The following is an 18,760-nucleotide window of genomic DNA, read 5'->3' as shown; positions in this document are numbered from 1 at the left end:
GAATTAGCTTAAAGATTTTTTTGGATTCACCATTTTTTATTTGTATAGGTATTGTATTGAGGGGGTCTCAGGAATCCACACAAACCCACAAAACTGGCTCTCAAAGGCTTTTTCCATATCGTGAACTGTTGTAATTGTGTTTTCATATTTTTTCAATATTTTACATTTTTACACAATCCTGCCCTGAAAACTCTGGATTTGGGGAAACCATATTAATCTGAGCAATTGAAATGATCTAGGAGACCAATGAATTAAATTTTACTGTACATATGTGTATACAAGTACAACACCTACTGCAGCAAAGCATGTGAATGCTGCAAACTTGTCTATTTACAGCATTATTACTCTCTGGGAGCCACATCTCACTGACACGAGAAACATCAGCACTGTAAAATGCAAGTGCATTGTGTACTATTATTTGACACAATCAGTATATCTTTGGTTCTTGTGGGAAAGGTTTAGTCTATATTTGTAATGATGGGGTTTTTTTCCTAGTTTGTTCCCTCTTCACTACTGCAGGGGATATATTTCTTTTGTATGAGTGAAACAATTTACAGTGTGTATAAAAAGTTGAACACAACTAGACCATAGCTTATTACTGGGGACAAGAACAATTTATTTCCCAAGCCTGGTCTTAATACTGTGAAACAGAGTCATAATAGCATTCTCTAATTCTTCTTTTTAATTTTTATTTGACACCCTTAACTTCCTTCGTTGAACTCCCTACATGGACACACAGCTGGGGTGTCCACTGATCAAAAGGTAAGTTGGCAGATATTTTAGCTTGAGTAATAGAATTTATAGTAATGACAATGTAATTTAAAAGTGGAATCAGACAAAGCAGTGTAAAACTCAGTTACAATACTGCTGCAGAATTTTACTTGATTCATGGTGACTCAGAGCCAATTTTTAATTACAGTTAGATACAGGTAAAGAAACAGGAAGCAAAATTATTTACCATTATGTAAATATATATGACTGTCTTACAGATGGACTCTCCTCGATTAACCTTTATATAAAATTTAAATTAATTCTCTAGGAAAGAGACTACTACCTGGTCAATATTGCTTGGTGACCTTTCTAACCTCAACTCTAGGGACTATTTTGCTGCAACCATTTTGTAAGAAAACATATTTTCTATGATGAAGTGTGCTGCTAAACTTCAACTACAAGGACAGATTTTGCCTCTATCTCTACAATAAACTCTTTCCAAGAATTTTTCATGTGAAAAGATAAGTATAATAATGTCCCCATAATAGGAACACTTCAACGTCTTTTAACATTTTAAATTACCAATAATTAAACATTTAATACCTCTTTGTTAATATTTATTTGTCTTTTATACCTTCATGTTTTCCTATTGTTATTTAGGTGTATCTGTAATCTGTGTGTGGAAACAACGTCTAATCTCTAAGGAAATTACACTAAAAGAAGAATTGCATTTTTATAGGCATAAATAACTGTGTCAACAAGGGGCAATTTAGAAGATGCAATGTCACTAACAGGATTTATAGAATTCACTAAAAATGTCATACTTCAAAAGTGACTCTTGGCATGTGATTTCAACTGTGCTAAAATTAAAGCCTCTGGCATGATATTCTGAAGCTTTTTAACAGTATTCAGTAAGACTATAAATGTTTAATATTGGAAAGAAAATGCTATGCCAATAATTGTGTTTTATATTTTTTATTAGAATAAAAAAATATATTGGGGCCTGTGCAGAATTCATTTCTTTATCTTCCTGATGAGATTGAATTGTTTCTCTTTAGGTGAAAAATAAATTAATTTCATTTTTTCTGAACTCCATAAATATTAATTTTCAAAGTGATTTCAAAATCTTGTAATAAAAATATTTTTAAAGGCCTGAAATTAAATGAATTAATTCTTTGTTGTGTATGTCTATTTTGCTCAATCTGTGAAGTTTTTGTAGGTGTGGTTTAATCCCAGTTGGCAGCTCAGCCCCATCCATCCCCTTGCTCACTGTCTCCCAGAGGGATGGGGAGAGAACTGGAAGAATGAAAGAAAACATATAGGTTGAGATAAAGGAAGTTTAATAGGTAAATAAGAAACTCTACATACAAGCCAAAGAAAACAAGGAAGTCATTCACGATTTCCCATGGGAAGGCAGCCATCTCCAGGACAGCAGGGTTCCATCATGCAAAACTGTTGCTTCAGAAGAGAAATACCAACACTCCAAAGGTTCCCTGTTTCCTTTCTCTCCTGCCCCGGGCATTATAAGCCAAGCACAGTGCCCCAGTTGGGGTCAGCCAGCTCAGCTGTGTCCCCTCAACCTCCTCACTGCAGGGTGGGACAAGGAACAGAAGAGGCCTTGACTCTGTGTAACCACTGTTCAGAAGTGACAAAATCATTCCCGTGCGATCAACAGTGTGTGTGTTCAGAACAAATCCAAAATGCATCCTCATACCAGATACAATGCAGAAAATTAATTATCCTTTCACAAACCAATTCCATTGGTACAGCAGCCATTTTTCATTGTGCTCAAGTCTTTGTGACTGTCCTTGTGTTCATGCCTTTCCCTCGTCCTGGTCTTGTGCAGGATATGTAAAGCACCTGAAACCAGATCCTGTCATTGGAGCTGCGGCCCTCACTGTTTTCCAAGAAGTCTCAGCAACAGAGGTGACTGATAGAGGACAATAAAGTGTTCTCTTTTCATGAGAAGGCCATGGACAGCCTTAATTTATAGACAACATCTGTGATGTGGTGGGGCAGCTGCCTGATGGGCAACCCTCCTAGCTCTCTTGATGATGTGTTTCAGGTATACAGCGGCTTCTGTGCCTCTAGAATTTATCTGGCAATCTTTGTGCTATCACGTTCCTTGTCAGTGATAATAAAACCTGTCTTGCCTATAGAGGATTTCCTAATGAAGCATGGAAGGCAATACAAGCAAAGCTTCTGTGCACTGATGCACCTTCAATAAATCACACTCATAAAAGGCAAGGAGGTAGCTTGATTTAAAAATAGAGAATTAGGGTCTTTTATTGTGCTGCCACTAATTCAGTAATTCTGTATGCATGCAAAGGCTCCATGATGCTTCAAGCTGTTAATTTAATGCTGCCATTTAATGAGTGAAGTAGTGGTATTGTACAAAACAGTGTAAATTTTGCCGCAGTGTCAGGCAAATTGTTACAGGCTGATATGGTTTATATATACCAGACTTCATGAAATTATTTTTTGTCCAATCCTTGAACTTGATATATTTATGTACACATAGGTTATTTCCCGTATTTTGCTTTTTGTGACTTTTAGCGAGGGATTTTTTGGTGTTGCTTTCCTCACTCCAACCTACTGCGCAGAAACACCTCAAAATAAACTATAAATATGAAGTTACCTACATAATGCTTCTCCTTATGTCTTATGTATGGAGGCAAAGGTCTTAAAATTCCTGGCAAGATTTATAAAACTCAAGGAATCCCATTTCCAGTATGTCATCTGGGGACTAACTGTGGCTTTCCTATCTTTCTGTGAAATTGAAAGAATTTTCTAAAATTGAGGGAGTATTCTGCACAGTGCAAGCAAAGCGTGGCGCAGGGGTGCTGCAATAATTTTTCCTTCTGTCAATTCCATAGCACTCTGCTCTGACAGATAATTCAGGGGTGTTTATTCTTTTATGTCCTTTGAAAGTGAAGAGGCACAATTACTAATTGTACTGAAATGCATGGAAAAGATTTTAAACTCAACAATTTATTTTTATTTAAAAGCAAACTTTAAGTCCCAAATGAGTAGAATAAGATTGGTTCTAATGTGATATTGTTGTTGGAGGTACTTCTTACAAGTGCATGTTGGATCCCAAAACATCCATCCTTACATTTTTCCTGAAAGACAATAATGATGGAGTATTTTTATATATGCTATGTATTTTCCATTGTTACACAAACTCTTGCCCCAGGAAACCTTTACAGAACTCCAATGTAACTTTAGTAGAAACAGAGAACCTATGAGTAAAAATCTTGGGATCTGGCCCATAGTCTAAAAGAAACTTTGCAGCTCTGCGCAATTCAGCTGAGGGAAATGTTTCTGAGAACACAGCTTACCTTTGGGTATATTGGCAGCATTTAACTGCTAGGTTGCCTTGGGCTGGCTGCAAAATTGCTCTTTCTGGAGCTTAGGAAAGGACAGAGGGATTTAGAGGACAAATGGGTAGAGCAGGCTGCTTTGTATCAGCTTCAGCATTTTTATATGCTGTACACTTGGGGAGAAGAGAATGGCTGTCATCTTTGCTTTTGACAACCTTTCCCTGAAATAAAATGACTAGAAGTCACCAGTGCAGTGCAGAATAGCCCAGTCTTAACACTTATCCTGCTGGGTTTATTTTATCCACGTGGTTTTTCTGGGCTCTTCTGTTCTTCTGGCAGGTAAGGGCAGCCAGTTTTTCAAGAGGGAAATTTTCCCCTACAATGATTTAGGCCTTAGGAATCATGCTTTTACTTAGTTTACTCACCAGAACAAGTGCTTATAGGAGCTACTTTGAGGGCTAATCCTTATTGCCTGTTGGGATGCCAGGTCCTAGGAAAAAATGTAAAAGATCCAGAGGAGAGATTTCAAGTCCTTAAATTTATTTCAAGACTTCCAAGCTGCTAGGGAAGGAAACTACATTGTCTGAACATGTTTTGAAGTTGATTTTTTTCTGACTTGAGGCATAACATTTTTTCTGCCTAACAACAGTGAGACACATAGGAGGTTTGGGTCTCCCTTACTGATGTTGGCAAGTTCATCCTTCAAAAGCTCAGCTTTCCTGTTAGCCTGAGCTGCCTTTTGAGTGTGTGCCACATCATTAACGCCTCCCTCGATCTGCAAAACTTGAAGTACTTTCTTTAACAAAAATGAACCTGTATTCCATCAATGGCCTAATGCATAGCTGGTAGCAGTTAGTGATATTTATTGCAAAGTTTGAGAACTCTTTGAGATTAGTCTCATAACTTTTCTGTAAGAAACATATGAGAAAATTTGGTAATTAAACAAAACTTAAGCAGTTTAATCTCATTTGAGCTAATACTATCTACCCCTCACCTCTGAGCTTGTGTAAGAACATACATAAATACATACATATTTTGCTCATTTATTTAGATCTAATGTTACTTTTTTGCAGACTTATCTCTCACAGAGGGGTATTCTAGTTCTGATAACACTTTATATAATTGAAAGCTGTTCCCTCAGGAACTGCCAGCTGAATAACCTTAAACTTCAATGGGAATATATAGAGTAACTAATATTTGCTGAACCTCTGGGGTTAGTGAAATATTCCTAAACATAAATCTAGCAAGTGGGCTTCTGTGAATAAGAAGAGGATTTAAAAATTATTTTATTGTTTTAAATTAATAATTTATTATGTTATTATTTTGATGTGCCTTGTAATTTTTTTACATAGATTGAGGCGTCTTGCCACTTTGTAGTTGAGTACACTGCGAGAAATTCTGAAAGCAAATTTAATTTTTTTTTCTTACCTATTTGTGATTTATGTTTGATTTTTAACAAATGTTTATACCTGAAGCTATTCACTTCAGAGGTAACTACTGATATTGTATGGGTACACTATCTTTATTAACTTTCCTCACTTTCTATTAGTTTACATGAAAATGGTATTACATTACTTTAAAGCCAGGTCTAAAAGAAAAGACTTCTTTTGAGGTATGGTATTTGGGACAGTGAACTCTTATTTGACTTCCAAGCTCTTTGGACATATGGTGAATCTTTACTGTTCACATTAAGATCTTGTAAAATAAAACCTTGGATTTGATTCATCTTTGGCACTTGTGAACAAAGAAAAATGAATAAGAAACGGGTCTGTTTAGGGAGAGATTTCCTCTGACTCCCAGACTGCTGGTAAGCTGGATGTTGCTTGGCTTTCTTGTCTCCTGGAAGGGTAAGACAAATTCCATCTGTTGCATTCTATTTAGAGTGGCCAAGGCAATGGGGAGCACATTTATTCCTCTCTTACAAAAATCCTGGTAAATTCTGGCTGGAGGGAAAAAATGATCAAAAATTAATGATTCAATGCAGTAACTGCCACTAATTATTTTTTTAATATTAAATAACTTATATAACATTTTGCAGGGAGCTGCAAAATGCTTAAAAATACCCCTACAGATGGAACTTCTTGGGGAATCTTTCTTGGATAGCTGAAAGACTATTGAAAGGGCAGTACTGCTATTCTATAAAACTCAAGTCAGTAGTTCTTATGCATCGATACATCACATTCTCAAATATTAAGGGAAATATTGCTTGCTGATAACAGAGTGACTAAAGGTGGTATACATGATAAAAGTTAGTATAAACCAAGCTGCCCTGAGTTTATTCTTGTGGAAGCAGGTAAAAAATGTCCAACCAGAAGAGATAATGAAGCTATGTTTTCTCTAGTTCTTGTAGAAGTACAGTCCCTGTCTCAAGAAAATATCAAAGGATATCTGTCATGAAAAATGTGCTCTGCTTTTATGGTAGAAAGGTTTGATTTTTTTTATTTTCATTCTGAGAAATAGAGCTGTTTTTTTTTTTTTTTCCTCAGAAGTGTTGGATTACTATTTTAATACAAATATATATTGATGCACAGAGTGGAGGTGGGTGATTAATCATCTTGAAGATAAAGACCAAAAGCTTTAAAGTTAACCTGAGATTCTGGGAAAACCTTATATAGAAGTGTAAGAACAGTTCATATGTGTTCCTCAAAAGGTTGAAGATTTCATGCTGGTGTATATTGCTTTGTGGCACTCCCGGTGGAACAACACAAAGCTGGAAACCAGGATGAGACAGAGACTCCCTGCCAGCTTAGAATGAAAACTGCTGTATGATAGGCTACTTCCTGGCAAAGAAAGCTAATATTGTTATTAAAATGAGAATTTCACAACAATAATTACCAGCATTATGGTGCTGGTGGGTCTGAGTTCCATGACATGAATGTAAGCAAAACTGTTTCATAGAAACAGCTATAAGAAAGTTAATTTATTTCACTCTGAAAAATCTTTTTCTTAATTAGGCTTCAAAACTCAGTCCCAGTTAGAATAATTTTCAGTTATCAAAAGAAAAAGCAGGAAACATATTTGAATGCCAAAATTTAGGAGCATAGTAATAGATTCCTTAGTAAAGAGGCTACTGAATATTAACTGTACTAAATGTGTCCATAACAATCACCTGCACTGCTGATCATTAACTTAACAATGAGCAACAGTGCTGATTTATTTAATGAACCTGCAGGTAATTGTTGTTTCCGTTGCTAATTATGTTAGGGAAATGAGACCTGTTAGCACTGAAATGACTTGAAATACTTCAGCAAATCTTTCTGAAGGGTAAAATGCCTGGCTATTTTTCTCCTACTTTCTGTTCTATGATAAAGTTTTTGTTCTCTTGTTGTTTTAATTACTGAGAATTCTCTTTTTCATCCCTTAAATAGTGATTCTTGGACATGATATATACTTTAGTATTTTGGGAATCATCTTCATATAATTAGCACATAGTGCTTCTAAAAACTGGAACATTTCTACTTTTATGAGGTAAAATTTTATTGGAAAACATTTAAAGTCAGTCTTAAATCCTGAAATAGTTGGAGCTGTTATTTTCAAAATCTCTGCCTCATGCAGTACAGCTCTGCTGCTCCAGCAGGTCTGTGGTGAGACCTGCAGGGCTTCTCTTTCACCCCAGAGCTCTGCACATGGAAATAGGAGGTTGGAGCTCTTCTTGGTTTATACAGATTGTGGATTGTAACAACAGATGGGAATACTCTGGCTGGTCAACATTAATTTTATATGAAGAAAGGAATTTTCTGTATAGAAACTTTAATGTCTGGCTGTACCTGAGTACCTAATGGTTGGCTTCTAAACAAGCTGCTTCTCTCTTCTGTCTCCATGAGACAGCAGCAGATCTGGTGTTTATGCTTACAGTTAGAAGCTCTCACTATACTCCTAAACTGATTTTGTTTAACTTCACTTTCCAAATGCTGAGTATTTCTATATTCTTGCCTGTTTTATCTAATTTTACAAATCTGATTTCCTCTCAGGCCCCCTTGTACTTTACTTACTACAGCACCAATGAGGAGACTACTAATTTGTACCTCATTGTTCTTAAGACATAACTTACTATTGAGGACGTGCTCTTCTGTTCTAGTGGTCATACCAAAATTTGATTAGGTAAAAGAGAAGTGACCTAATTGCCAGGGAGCAGGAATGACTGTGAGCTGAAATGCTTAGATTATCCAGGGTATCTGTATCAGTTCCTGCTATTGCAATTACTTGATTTAATAGATTGTTGACTATTTGCTTAATTCTTCCTATCTGAGTCATCAGAATTGAGAGTCATGCACCAGTAGCTTAATTCTCTTCTAAAAATAGCTCACAGATAGTATGCAGATGGTATTTTTATGCAGAGGGTCTTTTCAAGCAAATTCCATCCTATTCTGGCTAGATGATCAGAATGGAAAAAAAGTCTGTGCAAAAATAGAACTCATAATTATTTGAATTTGTTAACTTTACAAAGATGAAGAAATCCACAAGTAAAGGGTAGAAATAGAAGAATCAGAGTGTGTGCATGAAGAGAGGGAAAATCAATAAAATAAATTTTTAGGTGGTGTCCATCCATATCAAGGCAAATGGCAGGATCCAACTTTCTTAGGAAGAATCTCATGATAAAGTCTATATTCTTAATATCATGGCACCACAGCACCAGATCAAAGAGGAGATTAGAAACCCTCTACTCAAGGCAGAGTTTAATTACACAAGGAGAAATTTACCACATAATTGGAGACACATCTTGGAAAAGGATCACTGACCACAAAAGTCTTAGCAACCTGCTGGTCTAATAACCAAAAGAGAATAATCTTCTTTTCCACTATAGTGATAGTGCTGATGCAAAAGAATAGAATAATCTTGATATTCACTCACAAAATATAATGATTTTAAGTTGAATGAAAATTTCTTCTCTTAGTCTTTAGTCTTATTTTTTGTCTCCAATCTCTTTCCACATCCTGAGCAAACAATTATTTTAATTGAGTTGTTGGCTTTCAGAGCTCCTACTGCTAACCCAAGCCAATATTCAGTCACTACTCTCACCTTGCCTTGGTCTAAAAATGCTACATTTTCCTATCTATTTTCCTAAGGACTATAATACATCTGTAAGTTTTAAAGACCCATATTTTTGAAAAAAAAAAAAAACCAAAAACCTTGTCTTTGGATTAAATTAAGCTATTTTTTAAGACTTGTAAAGTAATTGCAGCAAAAATTAAATAAAATATTAGAATAAGCATAAAGCTATGGAATTAAAAATTGAAGAAATGTCTGTACATCTAAATTAAAGAGCATGAGACTGGAAGAACTAATTTCAAGGCATCTAAGATCTAATGAGCATCAGGTTCTGATGTGAATATTAACAATTCAGCAATACCTGTGGAGATGAATAAATGTACATTAGACTTGCAATTGAAAATTCTTGATCCACATTATAAATAAATATTTTATTTTTTGCAAAAGTGATACACAGAAAACTATGTCTATTTTTACGTAGGCCATGATTAATTCAGTCAATACTGTCTCTGAGATTCCTTGGAATAGATTGTGATTCCAATGCCTTGGAGTCTTAGAAGGTAAAATGCTGTCTTTTACACAGAATATATTATAGTACTATTCAGCTAGTTCACATTTAAGTTGGGTTTTTATCTCCGCTTTCATGACAGAGCTCTTGAGGAGCATTTTTACATCCTGCTGTGACTATCTGAAACTATTTCCTTCCCTGTTCCTCTACTCTTAGGTCTATTCTTGTGGAGAATATTACCATAACAGTTCATCTTCTTATAAGAAGCAGTTTGACTTGGCCAACATTGAGATGGTCACTTCGCTCAATGAGAAGAATGAAATTCTTTTTCCTATGATACCCATTCAGAAATAGAGAGCTTTACCAATAAAATACATTCCAGAATGAATTTCTTGTCATTTTTCACAAATTTGCAATCTCATGTGGGAATTATAGGCCAATATAATTTCTATACTCTGTACCTTCTCCATGTGCCTCAAGATTATACAGGAGAGATGGAAAGGTACAAAAAGAGCAGAAAATAAATCCCTGTGTGGTGAATTTCCAGGCTTCTGATTTAAGTAGGATAATTTTTTGATTATCATGACTCATAAAGCCCTTCACTCCCTTAAACCTCCCAGCAATAAAAAAAAAGCAGTAGAGCTTGAATAATTAGGAAAAAAAAAGGGTTTTTTTAAATGGGGATGAACTTTACCATTTTATGTAAAACCAGAAAATGTCCTCTTGAACTGACTTGATATGCTAGAAACATGTTTGTTATTACCTATGCATCAGAAGCCTTTTCATCCAATTAAAGGATATATATTTAGAATCTTTACAAGGATGTGAAAGATGCTCAAGGTATATGAGAGATAATTTAAAATTTTCTTCAGTGTGAAAAATCATCTCTGCCTAAGATAGGTTCATTATTACTCCAAATTGAGCCTACTTGAAAATTGTACAAAGCTCACTGACATTTCCTTTGAAGTAGAACTATTTTTCATGTTAATATCACAATGCAGTGATACACAAATCACAGCTTATTTTACATATCTTTTTGACTATTTCACTTTTCTGCTACAATTTTCTCCCTATACCTGCAGTACACATAATGGGTATTCTTATAAATGATGCTGAAAATATTGCCTTATAAATTTTGTCATATTCAGAAAAATCATTAATAATTTACGAGGATTGTACCATTAAAAACATACTTTCATGGAATGAAAAGGTTATGAAAATGAAATGTCACATGCTAGGATTTTGTTCTTGCCTTAAAGATTCTAGTAATTTACACAGTGCTCTAGAATGGTGGTATAAAAAGGAACAGTCTTCCTATTTGATAGCTTTCATTCAGGTGCCAGTTTCACATTTCATGCAGCGTGTTATGTATAGAAAATCACTTGGAAAAGGTCACCATCTATCCTAGTCACTTCTTGCTTAATTAGGCACTGTAATATCACACATTTAGCAGTGCTATTTTAAATGAATTCCAGGAGAGATAAGAAACTACGATGGCAGTGTCAACTGATATTCATTTAGGTACACAAAATGTGCATAAGTCTGCATGTGTGCTTGACAACCAAGGTGAATTGTAGATACAACCACTATATCACAGAAAAAGAAGTTTTAGCCTCCTGCTTTGCTCCTAGAGTATATGGGGGAAACCTTCTAGTGTCTGAAATACAGATGCTAGAAAACTAGATGGAAAACTGCTTTTAGCTACAGTATGCCTATCTTGACTGACAAATACAATAGCAAATATGCCCAGTTTGAACCTGAGTGCCAGAGAGGAGCACTAGTCTGAAGGTGTGAGACAGGCAGATATTATTAGTGTGTTTCACAGCAAAGAAATTATTTTAGCTTACATTTTAGTTTACATTTAGTTTACAATGAGTGTCATAAAAACTACAGGTTCAAACAAACAAAGAAAAATGTCACAAGCATTTAGTCTCCATTCTGCAACCTTGCTTTGGAAATTCCAAATTATTCAGAAATTGAACCCTTCAAAACAAGTTCAATATTCACCAACCTTTGAAGCCCACCTCCACAGTGTGCTTCAGGGTGGGGTGTGCATTTTCCTTCCCAAAACAGATTGTGCCAGGCTTTGTAGGAGCAATACAGCAAATGGAAGCACTACTTCTCAGCAGCTGCTCAGGTTGGTGCTGGTATTGAGGAACAGAAGGAAAGTCAGGGTTTTCTCTTCAGTCAGTTCAGAATTACTGGTGGGTGAAGTTGTCTTTACCCTTCAGGCATGAAAGAGGCCATGAAGGGAACATTTATTGACCTTTCCTTCCTATGACTGACAATTTAGAGTGAGTTGCACAGGCAAGAAAGGCAAGAGAATTTGCACGCAGGATCCTGTAGTTATCTGGTGGGTCTTCCATGGATATTTAATAAGGGAAGGATGTCCAAGAGGCATTTCAAATTTGCCAGAAAGATATTTAATTTAATTCCTGTGTTGCTGGAAGTTTTCTTTTTCTTCCAGCTAGTATAACAAAATTTCTAAGATTTAAAATTGTGTACTCTGGAAGGGCAGAGATTTTAAAGTTTACTTTATTATACTTCCCTGCATTAATTTCCCACTCTTATTTGCACCAGATCTATGATCAGTGAGATCCGAGTTTCATATCTGTATTCCTTGAATTGACAATTTGCCTGTGTATTTAGGTGCTGCTGTGGGGTTAACCAAGATTTTGAAAACACTGAGTGCAATATTTTTATTTACATTGTGTGTTTCCTGGGAATGATAGTTCAGTTCCTGTCCTTAGGAGCTCAAGGAACAGTTCAATTCTTTTTTCTTTATCCTTTTTGACTCTCTGGTAGGTTTTGCATTTATGAGAGGTTATTTCCCTTCCTCCTGGATTTCACTGTGTCCTCCTTGTAGGTGTGCTTCCCTTTAATTTACAGAGTGGTTTGAAAATATGGATTGCTTGTAATAATCACTTACTTCAAGCTCTTCATATTAACTTGTGGGATTTAAATATAATTTATTTGCAACTCAACTCTTTCCGGCTTAAGTGAACCCATCCATTTGCAAGATGGGTGAAACACTCCGTGCAGCTCTATTGACACAATCTGGGACAGTGACTCAGAACCCTGAAGTCCAGGAGGAGCTTTGGCCCAAAATTAACCCAATTCTGTGGCAGGCATGGCAACCTCTGCAAAGCTTTCCAAAGTTATTTTGTATCTGAAGGGGATTTTGAACAATCTAATATACTAAAATATGGACCAATATACTAAAAGACATCCTAATTGCAATGAAAGGTAAATAACTAAAGAAAGTGGCTGAATTGACCATTTTTCGAACATAGTTATCCTGTTATCTATTAGCAGCATTTCAAATCTTCTCAAGTGTATTCAAAATGTCATTGATTTTTTTTTTAGTCAAGGGAATCATCTAATGTATTCAATTTTTGTATGTTTTTACAGCCCAGATAGTTGAAGCATACAGAGGGTCTAAAAACTTCCAGAGTAGAGCACACAGTGTCCAAAGTTAACAGGTTGCTTAAGCGTGAGTCAGCACAGCTTTCCTGAGGTTAGTTCAGCTCAGCAATAATGCTTGGAGCATCTGGCACCACTGAGAGTAGTTGGGTTTTTTTCAGAAACATAAGTTTTATGTGAAAACATCCACAGCAATTTGAAAAATATGATTCATTTTCTTGTAAACAGAAATGTAAAACTTTAAAATGAAAATGTCAGTCACCAGATCTAGAAAGATGTCTTCCTATTTAAATCAGCTGCACGTCCAATGCAAAGTACACCAAGGCTTGTATTAATCCTTAGAACGTGCTAGTGAGAGCTGAATGCCAAATAGCTTTCCACAAGGCCTGTTATGCTAATCACTCTGGCAATCAGTTATTTATCATTCTTGGAGACATGTATTTTCCATTTACGCTAACAGGGTGGTTGATTGGATTTTGTTCATTAAATGGGCAGAGTCAAAACTGGTCTTATAAACTGCTGTTCAAGTTAATTAGTCAGTATGTGTGTACTCAGAAGGAGAAAAACTAAGTTTTAAAATTGTAACCCTCATCAATTAGGCCTCTTTACTACATTATATCAAAATAATTCCACTTAGTGTATTCAGTATAAAACTGGGAGTAAAAATGCTGCATTTTCATTCCTCCAGTCTCTGATCTGGCAGTAAACATGATGTTGTTCATAAAAGAGTAGGAACAGATATTGCCTTTTCCTCTGCTGACTTGCCTGAAATTCTTCCTGGCTCTGTGTATAGCTTAAAAAAATGGTGCAAGAATAAGACGATCCTAAAGTTTGTGTTTATACAGTCTTGAGTTTATTAGCTATTAGCAGGTAACACAGATGGTCTGCAAGAGCTACCATGAGGCTATAACCTAAACAGCAATAATTAGAGCAATAACAATAAAGTCTTCAAGCCAATCACTGGTGGAAATGCTGTGATTCTGGAGACCCAGTTTCACCTCCTACATTTAATGTCCATCTGGGAGGGATGGTTTCATCCTGGGCATGTTCATAAGCTTCCATGAATACTTGTGAGTGTCCCTTTGTAAAACAGAGGAAGACACCTTTCCTTCTTCTGTCTGCTGCAAATTATTTAAAGATCCAGCTGAGGATTTCACAGATCTCAAAAACCTCTTCTTTCTAACTTGTATCACAACTGGGAGTAATTTGATTACTCTGGTCCTGGGGAGTATTCTGAAACAGCATCTTTTCAGTGTTGGAAATTTCTTTGTGAATAGTTCAGTATCCACTGGACAGATAAAGCTGGATCTTTGAATTTAAAGCACATTTTCCAAACAGGAAGCAGAAGAGGTTTGGGAGTCAGTCTTTCACTGGTCTTTTTAGTAGTTTGGGTTAGAATAGCTTATTATTCACTGCCCTGCTGTCTCCAAACTGAGGAGCCTTAGTCCTTTTAACCTTTCCCCAGGTAGCAGTTGTTCTAGATAATACCCTTGGTCACTTGAGTTGTCTTTCTCTTTGCTATTTCTATTATGATCCTTTCTGAGCTGCCTAGACCTCGAGAGCACACAGTACCAGTACTGTGATAAAATCAAAATGTTGTCTTATCTTTTGCAGAAAAGTTTTTTTTTTTAATCTTTGTCTCAGTAACCTTCCTGGTGGCATTCAACTTAAATATTCTAGAAGCTTCTGTATGGTGACCCATGAGTTTCAGACTACCTTTGAGATTATTTCTGGTTTCCTGTCCTGAGTTTCCCTTGTCAGTTCCACACTCAGCATTAGGTTCGCACAGTTTAGGTTTCCTTCGTCTGACTTTTATTGGCATTAAAAGGTAGCTACTGCCTTTCCCCCCCTCAATTAGTTTTGAGCAGTCCATGAGTGCTTCAACATCTATCTACCATTTAATTATATGAAAGGGTTTTCTATCATCATAATGTTAAGGTTTAGGTTTTCAAAGGAGATGTAAGATGGCCAGACATCTATCACTTTGCCGCGGAGCTCTGTAAAAATGGAAGTGTCAGCAACAAAATAGACAGAAATCTTGTTTGTCCTTTTTCCTGGCTGCCATTCCTTCTCTGTAGCATCCTACCAGGAGCCTTGTGGCCAGTTGTTATGGCACTACAGATCTTTCTGTAGTGACATTCAACAAATGAGTTTGGGTTTGCAGGGTGATAAGCATCCACTTCCTCCTCCACCACTAATCTGAACGGAGCATAGTTTTACTTTGAGTAGGTTTAGTTTGTTTGCTGGCCTACAAAAATAGACCTACTGTATTTGTGTGTGTTTTTAACATCTTTTTTAGATGCTTACAGTGTCTTAATAGAATGTACTCTTTGAAGAGAAGTAAGAAAGGGTTCAGCAGCCATAAAATAACAGAAATACCTCACTGTAGTTTATGAAGGTAAATATTTTCTTAGTGGAGGGAAGAACCGTGGAAGTAGCCACGCCTTCAGCAAAGATTATGCCAATATGCTGTCACACCAAAGTTTAAGGTGCTGCAGATGTCTTGTGCCAGATGGCTTTCAGTGTGGTAGATCTTAGTAGATCAGAAACTTTCGAGAGATGTTTGGGTGTAATCAAAAATGGCCCAAAAGGAAGAACTACTGTTCTGGAAAGCAAATAAACAGAGATCCAGCAACATTCAAGTGTAGAAAGCAGAAATCTGACAAAATTTTTGCCACTGCAAGCCTGTTTCTCATGATGCAATAACACATTCAGTCTGCCACCTGCTGAAGTTATTTCATGCATTAAATGAACAAAACTTTGTTAAGAGCATTAAAGACTGCTATTTCCTATTGTATGTACCCTGGACACACAAGAGAATTTTTTTACACTAAAAATTTGTAGTGATGAAATTCCTTTTCACTTCCCATTCAAAAGCTGTGGGATTTACTTCTATTCCCACTGGAAAGTCAGAAAGTGTTGACGCAGTGGAAATCTAGCTTAGTGTTTTGGATAATCTAGTGCAGCCATTCTCAGACAGGTAAAAATGCTTCCTTTCTTGTTTGGAAGGTAAAAGATTTACCATTTCAGATGGCTTGTTGGAAGGCAAACACTGCTAGGTCAAGAGGCAGGCTTAATTTCATGTCATCCTTGTGGGAGACAGTGCCCATGGACTCCCTCCTCCTTTTACTTCTCCTCCCCCCATCCCTCTCCACACACACATTTTTAGCCTTTTTTATTCTGTTTCAGGACAAGGCAGGGACAGGAAGGAGAGGCTGCCCAGAAATTTGTAGAACAGAAAAAAGTACTGCTTTTCCATTTCTGTAACTGGAGCAAAAGGAACACTCAGTGCACCGTGGATAATTCAACTTCTACCAATATGACTTGAAATCAAGGTAGTGTATCCAGAAACAAATCAACAATTTTCTTTTGAGTCTTGTCCAGGTACTAATACCAGGCTTGACCCTTACCTCTACTGATCATCTGACAAGCCATGCACTACAACCTGGTGGTCAGATATTGAGTTATTTTGCCTAAAGTACATGTGAAACTTTTTTGCAATTAGAACAAACATACATCTAAAACATCATCATCTAGAATTACTCTCTCCAAAATGATAGATTTGGATGGGTATACTACTTAAGAATAAGGGAATGAGTTACACAAAAATTAGCAATTGACCTGGGGCTTCTTTTCCAAGTCATTCAGTCGCTCCACATGACAAATATTCAAAGAAATACCAAGAAAAATATCCTGTTTTACTACCCTGTCTTAAAAAGTCCCTTTTATAGAACATAAGAGATGGTGTCATTATGAAATGAAGATGCTTGTTCAGCCAAGGAGCAGAGCAATACAGCTACAAGTAAAATTGGTTTTGCTTAATCTTTGATCCAGATATGCCTCAATTGCTTTCAGTATCTTTTTATTCACTTCTTTTCTGTTATGGAAAGGAAATTGATATATTTTTCCATTTTTTTTTTCTGTATAAAAATCAAAATATGCTGAGTAACTTAATTTGGGATTAACACATATTGTGCCTACCTTTGCTATTTATCTTGCTAACTATATTTTTCAGGAGCACTCTCCTGTTTTTGTTCTATAGTTTTTTTATAATTCATGAGTTTGAGCATGAAAGTGAAAAAAAACCCCAAAACCAAACCATACCAAAAGGGAGAGTATTTTCCTCTAGCCTGACGTATGTATTTCATCATAATAAAAGATAAACCAAAGCATACCACACTTCTTTATCAGTTTCTTCTGACAACAGAGGTTTCTTATACATGCTGAGGTGCATAGTTAATAATCTGACAGTAGAAAAGTAGCACAGGAAGCATGAATAGCTGAACATCTAAATATTTTTGCCAGTTTGCTCAAACAGCTGACCTGCAAGAACCTTACAATTGTCTTGACAGCTGTAAGAAGTAATGTGAATATTGAAATTGTACAATTATCCATAGATCTCTCTTTCAGGCTTGTGAGGCTTTAATTTATATACACTATAATTATCTTGTTTAAAGTATTAAAAATATGAACAATAAAGACAAAGTCATGTCTCTCTCTTTACTGGAATTGAGGGAAACTTAGAACAAACTCAGGAGCTGTATTTTTGGAAGCAGTCTGTGTGTAAGCATGCTTAGTGAGGCTGTTTGTAATAGCCTAAAGTGTAGCAGATAGGGACAGGCGAACGGAAGATCCTGGGATGTGACGGAAAGAAAGACCCTTCCCCCCTCACCCTGCAACACACGTTATCTACCACCCCCAGAACATGTAACCACACCTAACCCAGTAGTTTTCCACTCCTGACTAACCCTAGAGACCCTACCAACCCCCCCTGACATAGCAAAGTCCCCCAGGACTATTTAAACCCATGAGATAAGATAATAAACGCTTTCCGACCGTCCACCACGCTGGTGTCTGCGTGTGTCGTTAGCCCGAGTAGCCTGGACTAGGCCGGGCTGCCGTGCTGTCACCTTGCAACCAGGTCGCTGTTGCCTCCCCTGAAGGCAACACTAAAGCCAATTAACCTGTAGTAGAAAGATGCTGTTCATTTTCTCTTATCCTTGACATTGTGCTCAAAAGCACAGGAAGTAATTAAGAAGTAAAATGTCTTTCATCTTCAGAGGAACTGAGATGATGACCATACCAGGGCAAGAGTGAGTTGTACTTTAGTACTAGTTCTGATAGGATATGGATTTTCAATATGCATAGTTCTCCATGTCAGCAAAATCAGATCATTACTGTTTTCTGTGACATTTATAACTAATTTAATGGAAGTCCTGATATTATATGCTATTTAAGTCATAACCATTTTTTAATTGAAGTCTCAGTTTAAATTACTGTGGCAATATATTTTTATTTTCAGTATGGGTTTTTTGACTTCGTACTGTATTGCAAAGTCATTTAACATAAATATGCATTTCATAAAGGACTGATTGGGGATTATTAAGAGCTCAAATAAAACTAACATAAAATAACTAAATATTTGCTATATAACATATATATATATATATATATGTATGTGTATATAACATATAACTAACTAAAATAAACATATATATATATATGTATATAACATATAACTAACTAACATATAACTAACTAAAATATTTGCGATAATTGGGTCATCCATTGTTCCATTTCTTAAAATGGGTATATGTATTTTTGAAACATATTCTACTGTGGTTAGTCACACAAAGTATTTTAAGTATAAGCAAAACAACTAAACTTTTCAATTGAACATGACATGACCACACTGTGCTTTTGTGCCTCCCTGTGGAAGCATGGGGTGCAAGTGACACTTGACAGAACATCAGAGGGCCCAGAAACTATGTAATAATTCAGTACAGTGATGATTGACCTTGGTGAC

Source organism: Taeniopygia guttata, chromosome 1 (genome assembly GCF_048771995.1).
Source record: "Taeniopygia guttata chromosome 1, bTaeGut7.mat, whole genome shotgun sequence".
NCBI lineage: Eukaryota > Metazoa > Chordata > Aves > Passeriformes > Estrildidae > Taeniopygia > Taeniopygia guttata.
This window is presented reverse-complemented; position numbering follows the sequence as displayed.